The sequence below is a fragment of the Apteryx rowi genome, unplaced genomic scaffold, assembly GCF_003343035.1.
Source record: "Apteryx rowi isolate R43461 unplaced genomic scaffold, aptRow1 scaffold_147, whole genome shotgun sequence".
In the NCBI taxonomy this organism is placed as follows: domain Eukaryota; kingdom Metazoa; phylum Chordata; class Aves; order Apterygiformes; family Apterygidae; genus Apteryx; species Apteryx rowi.
In genome coordinates this window covers 370,093-387,901 of record NW_020447719.1, presented here as the reverse complement: position 1 = coordinate 387,901, position 17,809 = coordinate 370,093, and the positions used below count along the sequence as shown (strand labels likewise).

The window sequence follows — 17,809 nt, the reverse complement described above, 5'->3', positions numbered from 1 at the left end:
ATATGTTTTCTGTGGTGGTTTCTATGTCGGAAATAAGGATTCAGCATGAGTACTTTTGTATCAGCTCCTTGTAATGGAAATCAATTTAATCATTTGTCTTTATTGACTTTCTTACACATCAGCTCAATGTTCTTCACAGTGAGATTTAAGGCCAAAAGAGAGCTTAGCCCAGACTGGGGAGAGGAAGCCAGGGACATCTGTGCTGCTCAAATCACAGACTCAGTTGACAGCATAGGCTGGACAGGCAGACTGCCAGCAGTGGTACCTGGACTCAGAGGTCTGGTCCAGCCCTCATCCCCACACATACTCCCCAACCTCTCCTCAGTGGTCAGTGGCGCAGGGTGAGGACAGGGACCTGTTGGCTCCACTGTACAGAGAGGGGTATGGGCACCACTGCATAGACGGACCCATATTAGTTCTGCTCGTGCTCTGCTCTGGCAGGTTGCAGCCTCTGTCCCCTTCAGGAGCCGTTCAGCCACAAAAGCAACAGGCTAATATATTCACCGAGCGGCTCACCCAGCCTCCAAGCTGCGTAGGAGTTCCCCGAGATAGAGGAGGAAGAAAGATGCAGTATGATCTTACTATAGTTAAATACCCTGAAACTAATCAAAAGAGAGGGGAGATGAGAAGTATAAACGTAAGCTGGATGGATATACATAAAAGGAAAATAGTATATGATATGGTTTGGCACTATTGTTGTTTAAGGTTCACGTTCTGGTCTGTGTTTCCATAAGGCACCTCAATGGCTTACACCATTATTGGTAATAAGAAGAAAGTCCAGGTGAACAAAACAAATGCATTTAAAGATAAAACAGTGAAATAATAAGGTTAAGGGGAAGATAATTTATGTTTTAGGATTTTTTTTTTGCCTTGAAAGCTGGTCCTTAACAAGGCTGAATGAAGTTCTGGAAATCCCACTGTAGGCAGCAGCAAGGACAGTGCACTAGACACTGTTTCTTCTCTGCTTCTATGAGAGGGCTGTATGGATCCATGTAAGGAGGGGGAGACCATCACTGCCCTGTTACTGCATTTATAGAGCTCCCCAAATAGAGGGATTTGTGAGTGAACCCTGGTGAATATGGCAAGTCTGCACTGCTTTAAAATCAGAAGGTCATGATCAGATCTGTTTTATTAGTGCTGTTTATTAGATTTATGAGTGCTATTTGATTAGAGCCTCTGGACCTTGTCATACAGAGCTTATATTTTATCAAGCAGAGAGACGATAAGGTACACCAAGGAAATCAGGTGATAGATAGAAAACAATTTCTCAGTAATATTGTTTGTTTCCATTTGTGAGAATTTTCCCCATTTTGGAAAGGATGAGCAGAGAAGGAATTTTCAGTAGATTGGGGTACAGAAAACACCGTAAACATCAAGTAGTTTTTCTCAAATTTTCTGAAAGTGTGACATCACCCCCACCCCCTTTCTGGTTCATCATCTTCTGGCTCAGGTGCCTTCCCCTGAACCTCCTTTTGTCCCTTTGCTCCCCCTGAGTTGGCAGAAGCTCCACTCTTCTAGGTCAGGAAAGGAAGAACAGGCTGTTATTACTGGATGCAAATATAAGCATTCATTTCCTCACCCAAGGAAGTACCAAGCTGCTGCCAACTAACTCTAAGTCTTCCAATATTTCGTGGTCTCCTTTGAATCTTTTCCTGACTCCCTACCAGTTGTGACCACAGTTAGAGAAATGCTGACCTTGAGAGAAGATAGTACAAAGCAAAAGGGCAGAGATAGGAGCAGGAATGAAGCATACGACCTGGCAGAACGGAGCTAGTTGAACGGCACAGGTGGCAGCACAAGTCAAAGTGCTCACAAATGCCAACAGCTCCCCGTGAAGAGTATCCGGGCACACGGGGCACTGTCAGGCAATGCCGCAGCCTGATTTGCAGAAGAACTCCAAGAAATAGCATGACTAATTGGGCAGTGAGAGTTATGCTTTCACAGAGCCATAAGTAGGTCTACAGCAAGTTTAGAAGGAGGTCAGATTCATAAAGAGATTAACACCTGGCAAAGTGCATTGAAACAGTTCCTTGCTATGCTAGAAAGCTGGACATATCATCTACTCACCAGCCTTATTCTGAGAGGTTTCATTCTTCTGCCTCTAATACAACATTAAGTTAGAGATCTCATTAATAATAATAATAGAAAATAAAACATTGAAGATATATTGCTTTTTGCCTGTGGTAAGACTTCTGCAATGTCATAATAATTTATTATTTGCAGGTAGTTGTCACAGGACAACAAGACAGTCTGTGAGCTGAAAACAAGCTATTTATTTAAGATGTTCTATTTGCAATGAGTGCCTTTTCACCTCCTTGTGTGGTGGTGTTTTTGCCCCTTGTTTAGATTTTTTTACAGAGAACAGCATGGCCTCAATGGCAAATAAAACAATAATCACTTTGGTACACACCCATGTAAATAGTTCTTTTGTTAGGAAGTTGTTACTAAAACTTTGCAATCTTTATCAGATTAAAGTAGACATATGGACACTAAGAAAAATATATAGGTCACAGAAAGGTAACCTTTTGTACCCAATGTTTTTCCTAACTCACACATTTTTAATACAGAAAAAGTAGGAAGGGACAGTCTCAAACAACTGGAACTGGCTTTTGAACAGATGTGTTTCATAAACTGAAAGAAATTGTGCAACTTTTTTCCTAGTGTTGGACTAAGAGCACCGATCCAACAAGCACAGGAATCTTTCCATTTAGCAGGTAGGGAAGGAGTGCTAGCTATACATGTCATCTTTTTACTATGAAAAATATTTGTTTTGAATTATTAGGTAAGAGAGAACTTTTGGAGGCTCTTTGAAGAGGCACGTGCGAAGTCTTGGAGTGGTTGCCAAGACACTTTCTAATGTATGGTCCCTCAACTGAAGACTTAGCAAGGAAATTCTCCTAAGTTGGCATGCTTTCTGCTTGTTTTCCTTGCTGATGTACTGTTCTCTTACGGGTGGCACTGTGCCATAACCTCCTCTGCTTCTGACATGTTCTTGCATCTTGAACCTAGTCTGAATATTTGGTCCCTGATTTTGAAATGCTGTGGGGACTGCTAAAGGAAAAACAAACTCTCTAATTAGGAGATTTTTCCAGCTGGAGAAAGCAAAGTTCCAAACTATATATTAAAGGAAGGAAGAACTTCCCCAAATGTCAGTGACTGCAGTGATAGGTCATGCATTCTGCAAGTATTATATCTTCAAGCTTTTAAATGGAGCCATTATAAATTTGAAGCTTTTAGTGCTGACTGTTCTGTAATGTGCAGAATGCTTTGTAATCCTTGCTAGTAAAAGCAATATGGTCTCATTTATATATATTTTTCATCTTTAAATCGTCAAACTACTTAGCCAGAGGATAAGGGCTATTATCTCAGTTTATTATGATGAACTGTGATGAAGAGAGGCTAGGTAGCTTATTGAAGGGCACAGAGCAGTAAGTGAGAAAGTCAGGACTACTGACAACTGGGTACCTGTGCTGCACTTCCTATGGTGTATTTTTGTGGCCACTGAACAGCTCTTGATCTTCCCAAAAGATCACTGCATTTCAGCAGGCATTCTACAAAGAAAAGGATTTGGCAGCATGACACCAAATAAAAACACACATGTATATGAGATGCACAAGTAAAAGAGGTATCAATACATAAATTTAAAAGGACAGTGTCATCTCAAATTTAGTTTCTATTTGTTTGTTGATGTATTGGCTGACCCTTTTTGTGAAATTAATGTAGGATACCATAACTGAAGTCATTACTGCTTATTTATTTCGACCCTCACCAATAGCTTAGGATGCCTTCTGCCTTGGCATTTTGGCCCCCGTGACTTGATTACCAGATCACTGCAAACTTTGTGTTGAACCAGCTGAGCCAGCAGTGCGCCAGCAGAAGTCACAGTAGTCACACCCTTGATGACGAGTGTAGGGGTTGTGCTGGGGAGAGGACAGGGCACACCACTAATTATCCTGCAGCAGGGACAATGGCACGTCACGCCAGGAGTCTGGATGCTGAGTCTCCCACCATCATGAATACTGAAACCCAGAGACATGAGCAGGCAGAAGTCTGAAGTAACTAAGAGAATAACAGCAGTGCAGTGCAGCTAAAGCAAGGAGGGATTACCCAGGCAGAGGGTGAGCCACAGCACAAAGAAATAACCACATTATTGGAGGAATAGTTGCCCCACCAGAAACACCTGCCATTTGCCATACTTTCCTCTGCAGCTGTAGCTAGACTGCCCTTAGCTGCAGGCAGCAGGATTTGGGGCCAGCATGTATGGGCCAAGGGAAGTGGAAGGGAGGGAGGAGAAGGGAAGGGAATGTGACTGGAAGTGGGGCAAGGGGGCAGAAGGCAAACCAAGAAGGTGTCGGAGAATCTGGTACAAAATGGAGGAAAGCAGCCTTACAGATGATCAAAGAGAAAGGAAAAAATGGAAGAGAAGATGGGCCAAACTAACAGCTTGCTGCTGTCCAGGGAGTGGTTCTTCTTCCCAAACCTCTACTTCTGGTAGGGCTTCTACTTCCTCTCCACCTGCTCTGGCACCTGGCACTGTCTCAAGGAGCCAGTCCAGCTCAGTAACCCATAAGAAAACTATTCTTTCTGCTTTTTCAGGGTTTTTTTGCTTTCTCTCCTTCACTCCCCTTCCTCCCCCAGCTATATCAGTCTCCTGACCAGACTGCTGGGGTCTGACAGGCAGCAAGGCTAATTTGCAGGGGCCAGGAGCAAGGACTGTGGAAGCAGGACTGCCATCTTCCTGAGCGCTGAGATTCCCTCAGCCCCCTCCTGAAACTTCACCCTCAACAGGGCCATCACCAGATCTGCAGTTACTGCAGACTGGACTTGAACAGAATTCCCATCCAAACTAGAGAGGTGGGGAAGGTAGATGGTTGCTGGCCTGACATGGAGAAGAAGCTCCATGAAGGCTATATTGCGTTTAATGTATCTTCTTTATTAAATCTGAAGATTCAGAGGGTCTGAATCAATCTTCTATCTGTTTGATGCTGTCACTGCTGTGACTTAGGCTGCCTAAAGAAAATGCAACCACAAAATCTGAGATTGTAGTTAATTCCTTCAATCATATCATGGTTGAGCACAAAGCTTTTTAACAGAAGAAAGTTGTTTAGTAAAAAGTGCTATTGTTACATTATATGTGAATACATCCCTCACATGCTGTTATTATAAGATTCTCTTCAGATTCTGACCTCAGAAACATTTAGTTTAATTTCATCCTTTGAGTGCTAAGCAGCTCTCGCAAATACGCACCAAGTCTGTTATGGCAGAATGAACAAACAGAGGCATATTCCAGCTGATATTAGTTAGGTTATAACAACTTCTAGTGTTGAAAGGATTCACCCACCCAAATCACAAACAGAAAATCTGAACCAAATGTATCCCTAACTGCACTGTCCTTTAGATACTGTTAATATGTTGAGTTCAGAAGAGGACTGCAAAATAACTTGATCTCTAGAAAAATCTGTCTTAACAGAAAGACTGATAAGCAAAATGGATTGAGCTTTTTAAAAGAAAATGTCAGAGGGTATTTCAACATGATACATAGGTAACTGCACAGAGAAGAGATTTCTTACAGACAGTTGTTTACTCCTGCAGTGGCGGAGCAAGATTCGGTGTCCGGAGGCAAAAGCTAGAGAGCGGCTGCTGCTCATTCCTCCCATCACAGCATCCCCACAGTTCCCACAAGGATCAGTCTGTGGGGTGTGTTTGCAGGCGTCCCCATTGCACCATACCCACCACACTGAAGGGTGGCTGAAGACAGGGCACAGAAACCTCAGGAGCATTTGGTTCTTACAGGGCTATCAAGGGCTTCCTAAAGCCTGGATATTCCTGGCACAGATGTCCTCACACATTTTCAAGCCATACTTGGCAAAAATGACATACTCCTGCATTTTTACAGTATGTGGTTGTTCTCATGCCCCTGATCTGCTGCTTTCATAACTGTCAGTCTTGTCCCTCCCGCTGTCTTTCCCCTACACTCTCCTATAGTATTACCTTCCCCGAAAAGTGCCTGGGAGAGAGGTATCTGTGCATATCAGCATAAGAGGCTAGTAGCATTTTACAGGAGGTAAGAAAGGAATCACAGCAGCAAAACACAATTCTTCCCTCCACTGCTGAGAGGAAGCCAGGATAAAAGGAGTTTGGGGCTGTTTGCTTGTTTTCATGTAAAGAGCTCTTTATAATGTAGTAAGTCAGGGAATTCTGTCACCAGCTCAGTCTCTGCTAATGACTGTAATGGCATGGAGGGGAAGAGACTCTGTCTCAAGAGAGGAAGAGGAGGATTTGAGGAGGAGAAAAAGAAACTGAAAGAGAGGGGAAAATTAGAAAATGGAGAGGTGAGAGAAGAGCTGAGAATATCAAGGTGAGGCACAGGTACAGCCGCTAAAGCTATAACGTCTGCCAGAGGCACTCTTATATGCACATGTGCAGTTGCCTTAGAGCCTCCAACCTGAGGATAATCTCTCTTCCACAATGCATGTTGAAGCTGTGATTGTTAATGAAAGACACAGATAACAAATCAGCAGAGGAGAGGCACGGAAAAGTACCTGTCATCACACCATAAAGGCCAGTGACATGACAGGGGACAGGTTTGTTCCATCTACCTTCTGAAAAGGATGGCTGAAACACTTTCTGAAATGAAGCCTGGTGTTCACGAGCATGTGTAGGACTTGCTGAGGCCCTGGAGTACCTTAGGGGAGCTCTCAAGGACACGAGATGGGAATGTGTCCTGTCTGCTACCCTGACACAGCCAGGTGCCTCCTGAACATTGTGATATTGTCCTGGACATTTTGGATAGCAGACAGATAATGTCAGTCTTCACAACAACAATGACAGGAGTAGATGTGCTGACACCAAAATGCTGTGCTGCAGATCTACAGGGGTCTGGTACGGCCAACTTCTAGAGGATGCCAGCTAGCTAATTCTGTACCAGCGTGGGGATCCTGAGTTCAGGCTTGCTGCCATTATACAGTTGCTCTCAGCTCTTGGCATGGGATTGAGAGGTTGCCTTTCATTTCCTGAAACAAAGATTGCTTGTCCCATATCAACAAGACCATGCAGTTTTACCAGTGGGTGCTAATGAAGTACACAGTTAACTACAAGGTGTCTAAACCTGAGCAAATCCCTCCCCTTATAGTCACTAGAGAGAAACAGGCAACTTTAGAGCATGATCCATCTCCTTATTTCATACATCTATTTTAGGATAAGATGAAATGAATGCCTAGAAATGTCTTTTTCTCAACATTGCTGTAAAGGCACACTAAATGCCTAGCTCAAACATAGGTTTCTCATTACAGGCATTCACATGATCAGACAAATTCCAGCCAGCCAGCCAGATTACATTTATGTTTCAAAATCTAAAATTATGAAAGTCTTTGACTACTGAAGAAGTTCCTGAGGAATATTCTACATCCTGAGGGATGCCTAATTTAAGTTTGATGTCTTCCTAATAAGAAAGCTTGTCTTAACCAAAAGCAATGCAAAAAATCAGGAACTGCTGGATTAAATTCTCTGGTCTGTATTTTACCAGAAGTCAGGTCTTATCACCTTTCTCATAGTTTCCTTCTTGTACCTTCACCACAATCCCACAAAAAATGTTCACTTACCAGGCCCTGTTCAGGCATCATTCCTTTATCATTATGTAAGACTCATTCATCATCTCTTCATTCAAAAGACATCTTTTACCTCAGGGCCATGAATCCAAAATCACTACAATACACCACAACACTCAGCTTTTCTACTGATCACCCTGTTAATACTTAACTTGAACAGATTACATAAAATATTTTCTAAACACTGTTAAAATTCTCACACAATTTTCCAAGGAAGATAAGAAATTTGACATGTTTTCATAAAACTATTCATAAATCTAGCTGATCTACCTGTACTATATTCCATTAATAAAACCATCATAAAGTGCTTTCCTACTTAGCTCTACAGTGTTATCATTGTGGTTTAATGCATTTATGCAGCAGTGAGATAGACAATTTTATTTCCATTTTAACATGAAAGCCTGAATCAAGAATGTACTGCTTCCACTTTCTTCAGTATTGTATATTGCTCACTAGTCTTATCAGAAAACAAGAGACACTTGAGCTGATATTGTGAAGTGCCTCATATAAGAGACAGCATTTTAAAAAACCCTCTTTCATGGGGTTCTCAGCAGCACTTCATATGCAAAGAGCTTGAGCTGACCCTTGACACTGTCGTTGCAGGAAGGAAAAGATACTCTCACTCGTGGAGGCTTGAAGTTCTCACTGCAGAAGGGATCACCCTTTCCTGCTGCATTTGTACATCATCTAGCATAACAGAAGCATGTCTGGGGACAATAGCTTTGGTATTGATACCAGGCAATCGTATTTTGGAGAGAGCAAGGCAGCTCCGTCACAGTTATCATCCATTTACACAGCTGTCCCACAGTATGTCCTCCTGTGAGCCTACATTGATGAGGCAAGCTTATCAGCAGGAAATGAGATCTGTAGGGGGTTCTGCTGGTTTCAAGAATATTTGAGTTTCTCCACAAAAGAAAAAAAAAATATATTAGTAATACGCTGGTGAAGTATCCTACAAGCAGAACTTCCATTTTGTAAATCCAGCAATGAGAGATGGATGACACCTGATTCAGAGAAGTAACATGGGCTTGTCCAGTAACCTGGACATGGTCTTAACATATCCTCTCTTCCTGTCTGGCATCTGTCCAGAAGAAAAAAGAGTAAAGTGACCATTTGCCTGGGACTTGCAGGTGGCCAGCAGCCTGTTCGAGCAGTGGCAGCGCCAGAAGGCTGGCCGGGTTGCCTGACATCCCGGGAGCCAAACCAAAATCCCTGTGCATGTTCTGTCAATACAGATGTAGACACTAGGCGCTACCACATCTGGAACCACCATTCACTGTTCAGGTCCCCCATGTAATGTATGGGGGCATTACAGATCCGTGATCCAGCAGGCCCACTTTCTGTGTAGTGAATGGAAATAGTGAGTACTGGGGTCCCTCTGAACTCACATCCCTTATAATTTTGAGACTTGCGCTTTAAATCTGGCACAGATATATTTTCTCTGTTTGTTTTTAACCTATCAAACATGATAAATCTGTATTTTTAGCTCATGGCCTAGTAATATCATTTCCCCAGGGAAGGCTTTTAACATTCCTCCCAGCCAAGAAAAAAGTGAACTTTTGAACCAGAGCTTCAAACTACTCAGAGCACTGACAACAAAACTGCACATTCACAGATCTCAGTGAAGCCTGCTATAGACTAGTTTTGTTGCAGTGACCCATCTAGAGTAATCACAAGGATTCACATGGTGTTTCTGTGGTCTCCCTAGTGCCAATAACAACTGCAAAATTCTGTGTGCTACCACTACTGAAGTCTCAATAGCATCAAAATCTTTGAAGTTTTAGCAAGCTTAAAGCTTCTGCTTTGACTAGCTTTTTAATGATTTTTATTGTTGCTAATGAGCCAAAATTAAAGTTAGCATTCTGGGGCACCACTGCCCTGGGAGGCAAGGACTCCATGCCTGTTTTGTTCTCTAAGATGTCTGTAGCATCCACATGTACCTGGAAAATTCAACATGTTAAGAGGGTGAATTTTTATGGGAGGCATTAGCTCTTTCTCCCTCTTTTCTTGGATTATTTAGAACTAAGAGTTTCAAATTGTGGCTTGACCTTCATGCAAAGCCAACAGAAACTCTGCAACAATAGTGTGATACAAAAGAACAAACTTCATGATCTACACTTACGAGAAAAATACAACTGGGAAATTGAATAGCCACTGACACATAGACAGAAGACAAATTAATGGAAGTCATTAATTTCTGGAGAAACAACCAAATATGGAAAAAGGTTACCTGAACATGTAATAAGCTGCTTAATAAACTAGAACATAGACTGTTTTGTTGTGTAGAATAGCCCCAGATTTGGGCATCCTGTTTGAGCTCCATATAAAATTTTAATGGGAACCTCAGCCAAATCTAGGATCAATTTCCTTTCCCTGCCGCAAATGAGCTTTTCTTCCCATACACATGATTCTCTGCCAAAGAGTCAAAGAAAAGAAAAGTTGAAAAAATACAGTCTCTTTATCCTGCGTCCCAAACCAAACCCCTAATTTCTTCTGCCCTCAGTGTCAAGCAAACCCTACGGTCTTGATCATTAGATGAAATGAAATGCAAAGTTTCAGTTTCTTGACTTCAGGCAAACAGACATACCAAAACTCTTTCCTCAGAGCACAGCGACACTCTCTTCCTCTCATGCTTTTCAGAACAGATACATTGAAGGCAGAAGCATGCCTACAATCTGGACCAAAACCCAGAAATTCTCATGGCATCTGGGAAAGCTGGTCTAGAGTCATCCACACATTTTCTCTTTTCTCTCCTTTTCCTCTGTGAGAAATCTCAGTCTTAGGAACCCAGTAACCCAGCTTCACTGAATCAGGTGGGAGATGATAATTGATTCCCCTTCCCTGTTTTTCCCTCCCCTCATCCCAGTGTTCACGGTGGCTGAGTGCTGTCCTGAGCCCCAGGATGTCTTTCCTGGGAAGGGTAATAGCTAGGTCGTGCTACAAAAACACTTGTGTGAGCATGTTTATGCAGTTAGGAATAAAAAATACATGTTTCCTAGAATAAGACATATGATCTGAAATATTTTCTTATCAGGTCTTTTTAAAATAGTTTGTTCTTAAAAACAAAGGAACAGGAATCTGATTCTCTTACTTTGTGGCCAGAACCCAGATGACTATCACTGAAAAGGTACCATTTTCACTCAGGGCCAGTCTAAGATTTTTAATGCTCTGACATCAAAAAGGAGTATATGTTTTATATCTATCTGCTCTCAAGCAACATAGTAAAAACATCCACAGTGAAAATGAGGAGTCCAGACCTCAAAGATGGGAAGTGAGCTTATCAACTACTGATGATTTAAAAAGAGCACACAATTTATATTATGCTAAATTTTTACAACTCACTTGCACAGTCCCTTTTGTTATCCTGGGATAACAAATACCAGGATCTGTACTGCTCCAAAGCCTGTGTCTTTCTCTTCTTGTTTGGGTTTTTTTTGGCTTAATGACACAGAGTAAGAGAAAAACCTCATTACCATCTCTCTAATTTCTATTTAAAAAATAATTAAAATTGCAATGCGTGGAGAACTTGTGAATAATACTTGGGTCCATATCACGTGGGTTCCTTTAGTTTTCCACTATTATAAAACAGAGTAGTGACTATCTACCAGAAAGTGCAGCCATCCCACTATTCAGCTTTAGTTGGCCAGTGACCTCTGCAATCATATTGACAGGCCACTGTATGTCCTACCACCAGAAGACTTCCTAGTGTTTGAGTTATATCTCTTCCATGCCCAAAGAAGCAGCTCACACATGTGCAGCCTTCTACAAGATTCTTAATTCACTTTTAATCACTCCTACTAGTCTCTACCAATGTATGCACTTCTTTGTCCTGCCTCTGTGGACAAGAGGTGAATGTCACTGTAAATGTGAAAGGTATCACACTGGTCCAGACTTCACGCCACACTGAGATATGGACTTATTACATAAGTTACTGAGCTGAATGCTCAAAAACAAAGAGGTACACTTTTTGTATTGACCCAGAAATTGCTATTTTTTAAAACGGAAATCTTTTCAAACTGGTTTGCCTTAAACTGCACAGCAACTCTGAATGACAGATCCTCTAGTCTGAACTCAGTTGTAACAAATGGTTGGTGCACCTGCTTTAGTAGGAATGGAAAAAGAGCTAGAAAATCATGAGTTTGCATAAAAAGGGAAATGAGTGAATGAATTAGGAAGCAGAATGCAAGAAATGCTTCAGAACTGATACACTGGCCTTTTTATGTAGACAGCTTAACTTGCTCTAAAATTCCTCAAAGTGTCTTTAACCCTGAGGTTCACCTACTTCTTAGTGCAGATTATGTCGTTTCTCATCTGTATTCAAAACACTGTTCATGCAAGAGAATTATCCACTGTGTGGAGAGATTTGAAGAACAATAAACTGCACGATGTGCATGTGAAAGCAGTAAGCACACCTGCAAGCATCATGGCATGTCCATTCAGATAGAACCTAACCCGTCATTTCATCTGTGTTTTCTTGTAAAAAAAAGTCAAAAAAAAAAAAAAGGAATACTTCTGAGTGCTATCCACACCCACAAACAGATGTAAAAGCGGAAAGCTAATACAGCAGTTGGCCATAATAAACTCTTAAGAGAGATTTTGTAACCCACAGTTGGCCAGAATAATCCCAACCATGTAGTTTGTCTCCCATGAAAACTGTTTGACCTCAGATTTCTTTCTTGGAGCATGTGGCTGTTTTTTTCCATGCCTTTCTCTTGGGCAGCCAGTGGAATAAATCTCTTCACTAGTGTTTCAGCCATTCCAAGAGTAATACGAGGGTGACAAAAACATAATGTTGTTTCAGGTTTACCAGCTTTAATTGATTGCATGGTCTGTAGCATGTGATTAAAGTAAAGATAATGTAAAACTCCACAGGACTATTAGATGTTAAAACTCTCCTAAAAAGGGAGACCTCACAAATTGTTGGAGTTTTTCAAGAAAGATTCCTTTATAGAAGAGTTTCCATTTTACAACTATTTATGCAAATTTTGAGTGGTCTCAGATTTGTTGAAGATTTCCATCCAATACAACTGCAGGAATATAGCAAGCAGAAGCCATGGTTCTCTCTTAATAAATATTACCTATTGGCAAAGTAACATAGCATTTATTATCTTTATTTCTAGAAAAAGATGTCATCTAACTTGTTAGTTCGACACCTCATGTTCTAATAACAATGCTTAAGCCCTTTTCTATGATGTGCTCAGAATCATGAAACTGGCACAAAACATTTGGTAAAGAGGTTTTGGACAATACCTAAATCCTAGTAGCATTCCCAGAAGAGTCTTTCTGATCCATAATTGTATTATTATCTTAGGGTATCATGCATAGTCAGTCAAGCTGATGAGTTCTACAGTATGTCATTTTCTTACTCCAAACTCTACATTTATACATGAATTACATTTTGAGAATAGTGCTAATCCCAGTTTAAAGATGCTCTCAAAGTCTGTTCTTCATGACAAAATCCTGTAGTATGAAATTGAGGTCATATAGCTGGGAATTTACTCTTATGAAAACTGTGCCATTTATTTTGTATAGTGCCAAAGCCCATAATTCATCTCCATGCAGCAAGTATTCAGGAGAAAAGTTAAAGAAAGGGAAGAAAGAGAAAGAAGTAGATCTTCATTGTTGTCTACTACACTTTTAACAATAGAAAACTACTGTATCTTTTAAAAGATACTAAGGGATGCTTATTCCAAGTTCTGTGTATGATTCACACACATAGGAGTTCACAGTATCAGTAGTGGCATTGGATTGTAGAGGCTATAAGTTCCATCATTCAGAAGCTATAATTCCATCATTCTGATGGAAAACAAAATAACATGATCTCTGCCAATCAATTCTTGGAAAATAAACCGCATGTGTGTAACTTCTGAATCAAGGAGGCAGAGTTTCTGTTAAATTAGCTTGTCTGAAACATCTATTATTTTTGTCTGGTACTCAACAAGCATGTGACTGTATAGAGAGGTTAGGGTCATTCTGTTGAAATTATGCTTCAGGTGAACAGCCAGCCAAAAACGTGATGTACAAATGCTTCTTGGTATTCTCAGGTCATGGTATTACTACTCTAAAATACCACAGAAAGAATTTGAGGATCGAGCACTGATCAAACTGTCCCACAAGGAGGAATTTTAATCTTATTACCACGTTTGGCAGCCCAGCAATGCTTTGATTTTGCTTTGGAACTGCTATAATAGTAATAATAATAATAATAATAATAATAAACAGCAGATACATTTGGAAGTTACTAGTATACACTCAAGATTGCTATTATATGATCTATATCTTCACCAAGAGACAACAGAACAAGAAAAAAGCTTGTCTTAACATTGCCAGTGAAATTCTCTGTTGTATCTCTCTTCATTCCTCCCTCTCCTTGCATTTCAAAAGGAGTTTATCACTGTAGTTACTACTCAGTGCAGTGACACTGAAGTGTTTTCTAGACAACAAAGAACTGAGGCAGAAAGCTCTGTCCTTTCCAAAATGCAGAATCTCAACAAATATTGGGAATCTTGCAGTATTAAAATGAAAGTTTAAAACCCAATAAATTTCCACCTGAGAATTGCCCTGAGCAGCCTTATTTAATGTGAAAATCCAAAGGAAACAATAAAAGCAGGAAAGAAAAAAAAAAGAAATAAAGCATTTTGTGATACTATCTACAGTATTATACCACATGGCTTACTATAGTGTAACAAATTGTTTGGGATCTTAACCAGAATTTTTTTTTGTCTGTGCATCTCTCTAAACTGTTCTTATTACAAACTCTTTTGATTTCAATGCTCCTTCATCAGGAGGGCTTTTGTTGTCTGAAGGATAAGTAAACAGGAGGGAAAACATCAAGCAGCCCAAGCAGTTGTATGTCACTGGCCAATGTCTTACTGCCACCTTGTGTTGAGCAAAAAATATGAATACCTCAATATTTCACAGGCTTTTAAACAAAAAAAAAAGCTGTTCAGAAAATGAACAAGAGGAGAACATTCAGAAAGATCTGTGTGAATATGTATACAACATTTAAAAACTGTTTTATGAGTTCACCAAAAGAGGGAAATACTTAATTTTCACTTTAAATTTTTTTTTGCAGGCAAGTGGTAAATGTCCACAAATGGTTAACAGCTGTTTGCCTGTTAAAAGCTGAAAAAAGGGCAAGTATATTTTTTCCTGGGGAAAATCAAAAAACATTTACGATTTTGCTCTCTGTGCAGATTGTTTTTACAGTTACATCATGAAGAATGGGGTTCCTTGTGAAGCTAGAGAGATTTTATCCTGCTCTTGGGCTGGTTTTCAAATTGCAAACAACAGTTTCACACATCGATACATCTAAGTAATGAAAATTTTCTACAGTGCTGTAGCTTCTTACAGGTTGGAATGAATCCATATGCTGGATAAAACTTACCCACCCACATAAATCATACACAATCACAGGACTGGTCCTTGCACTTTAACAGCTCACAAAATCATCACTTAAAGAAAATCTCTCCTCTGGCAGCTCCGTAGAGACACAGTTTTCCTTGTGAAGCAATCACTGCATGGCAGCATGAATATACGCACACACACACACAAACCCCCCACACACAGCCGAGAGATGGCAAGCTCTTTCACAGCAAACATTTGACCTTGCAGAATGATGATCGAAGAGCATAGTTAATCAAGTATGTATTAAAGATGCTACCATTACTGCAGTCTTGCTCTCTATCCATCATTAGCAGATAATGCAGTCCCTGCCGTGATGGCTCAGTGAACACTCTAATTTATGCTTTAAATCAGCTGTTTTCAACTTGTAGGTTGCAGGCAACCAAGGTCCTGAGGACTATTTCTAAGGTGCCTGCACAACAGTGTTTTTAAAAAGAGCACATTGCACAACCCTATGTAATTAGCTATATACGCAATATTTTCAAAGGGCTCTACATCTCCATTGGTAAAAATTTTTAAATCCACAAACTGAAAGAGGCTGGAAAGCACAGAACTGAAACTCAGACTTTGGGGACCACTCGCAATTACAGCATTTCCTTTAAGGCACTGCATACTTTTATCTTTGAACTTGTTGAAAACATTAAGTTAACGTCAGCTTTACCACTTACCACAATGCCAGGTGGTTATAGACTGCTCAAGTCCTTTGAAGGTGGCCGTGCCACTGTGGCTGTGGAGGTCTTTAGTACGGTAGATGACATGACCATTAGACAAGCATCCAGTAATCAGAAAGTATCTTGGGATGGCAATATTGATTAGTGAGAAGTGGTTCAGCTAATTCCACCATCATCAAACAGTTCATATGAGCGTTACGAAATGGTAATGGACTGAAGCTAACCAAGTACCATCTTCTGAAAGGCAGTGCTTCTGGCCTGTGATGCCATTAGACCCGGCACAAAAGAACAGAAGTTCTGCGGCTTCATGCACGATGATAAATGGATGAACTAGCTGCTTAATTTTCTGTGGATGATTAAGGCCCTTTTTAGATATTCATGACCACTGCTAACCCCAAGTTATAAAAATGGGCTTGTTTAATGTACCTGATGGACACACAATGCTGCCGTTCCAGGTTCACTGATTTGAGTCACTGCAAAGTCTGTCCTCAAGGCATTATTTGGAGGATTGATGAAAATGCTTCTACAGCAATGAAAAATTAAAATAAAACAACAATAACTATAACTATATATATATATATTTATATAGTATGTATTACCATGCAGGCTTTGATGTCTGTAAGGTATCTTCTGCTGCAGCGTTGTCTGTTGTTAGTGTTCATCTAAACACCAGCCATTCCTCTGATAGGACATAGGTGTACATTTTCAGGGGAAGAAAAAAAGTGGTAGCTTAAGTTGGAAGATAATCCTTTCTTCCACAGTCCAGGAAGAAAGCTTACACATGTCCACAGGCAAACGCCCATTTGTAATACATCAAAATCCTGGCTGTGCAATATGGACTGGGATTATAAACCCACAGGAAATCTAACTCATTTGATCATTTGGTCCCAGCAAACCCTCAGCTGTCTCACAGCCTTGAAGGTGTTCAGTTAACTGCTTCTTCTGCTGATCCCAAAAGAGCATGGCTGGATCGCCCCTCACTTTAACCATGCCTTTGGTTGTCTTTGAATCAGACTTGTTTGATGGCAGCCATTTGTGACATTTAGCAGACCTACTTCTCCTACTTCTGTCTGCAATAACCAGAAGCTTAAAAGATTTTCATTTTATTATAAGAATGAGTTCAGCTGCTTTTTCTTCCATGAGTCTGAAGGATTTTGTTGTTAAATTTTTAATTCCTTGCTCAGGGTTTGTGACTGAAATGGCTCTATTTTGTTTTATGTTGCCAGTGCTAAAGAAAATACAAGAGAAAATGTGTGCCCACACAGCCGCCCATTGTTCTGGGTGGATTTACCCACACTATCATGAACAATGGCTGCTCAGCTGCCAGTATTTAACAATAAACAAACATCAACAAATAAGAATATTTGACAAGAAAGTTAATTACTATTGGGGGGGGGGGGGTTGGTTGGTTTTCATTCTTACATAACACCAAGGAAGAACATGCACAGGAAGGACAGTGCATTTCGAGGAGAGGGACTATGCAAGTAAATTACAGATAGAATGAGAGCCTCACATCTGGGACAGAGGATAAAGGGGAGCTAAGCTGCCAGCAGGATGCAAAATGACAGCTGTTTAAACCACATTTCTAGTTGTTGTGGCCAATGGTTTGATATCTTTGAGGAACATGCCGGCAGCCACAGGGGAGTGGGACAGGGAAAGAGGGAAAAGATCAGCCTATTATTATTTCTATTGTAACCGGACTGTCTGTTCCTGTCCAGCTTCTATAATAGTTAATTAGCAACTGCCGGAGTTTTCCCCATCCAAACATCTGGTTATCCAGGCCTTGTTTTCTTCTCTAAAGCTCTAATGAATTTTAACATGTTTGAAAGAGCATTTCCCTTTGGCTTACTGAGATAAAACAAGATATAAACAGTTCCCTTGGTCCTAGCATGTCCCCTGCTCAGTAGTGTTGCCGGTATGGTTTATTCACCTATGACTGCCAGACAATTTATCTGCCCCTGGGTCTCCAAGGTTCTGACTTGCTGGTAAAAGTATCTGGTGAAGTATACAAAAGCTCATTCTTCCACAAGCCTTTGCCTTATGAGGAGGAAAGACCATGTCCCTTCTCTGTCCAGGAACAAGAGCAAAGTTGCTGAACAGGATACTTCTTGCCACCAGATACTATGA

General features: G+C 40.7%; 1 long non-coding RNA gene across 11 annotated transcripts in view; it reads right to left on the bottom strand.

Annotated features, from left to right (window-relative positions):
- Window positions 1-16,453, bottom strand: part of LOC112962363 — a 107,710-nt gene extending 91,257 nt beyond the window's left edge. For 9 of the 11 annotated variants that reach the window (XR_003252265.1, XR_003252275.1, XR_003252266.1 and 6 more), the window contains exon 1: window positions 15,680-16,453. This is a non-coding gene — a long non-coding RNA (uncharacterized LOC112962363). The remainder of the gene's footprint in view (window positions 1-15,679) is intronic. The other 2 variants (XR_003252269.1, XR_003252267.1) reach the window with 2 other exon arrangements.
- Between the last annotated feature and the right edge of the window lie 1,356 nt (window positions 16,454-17,809).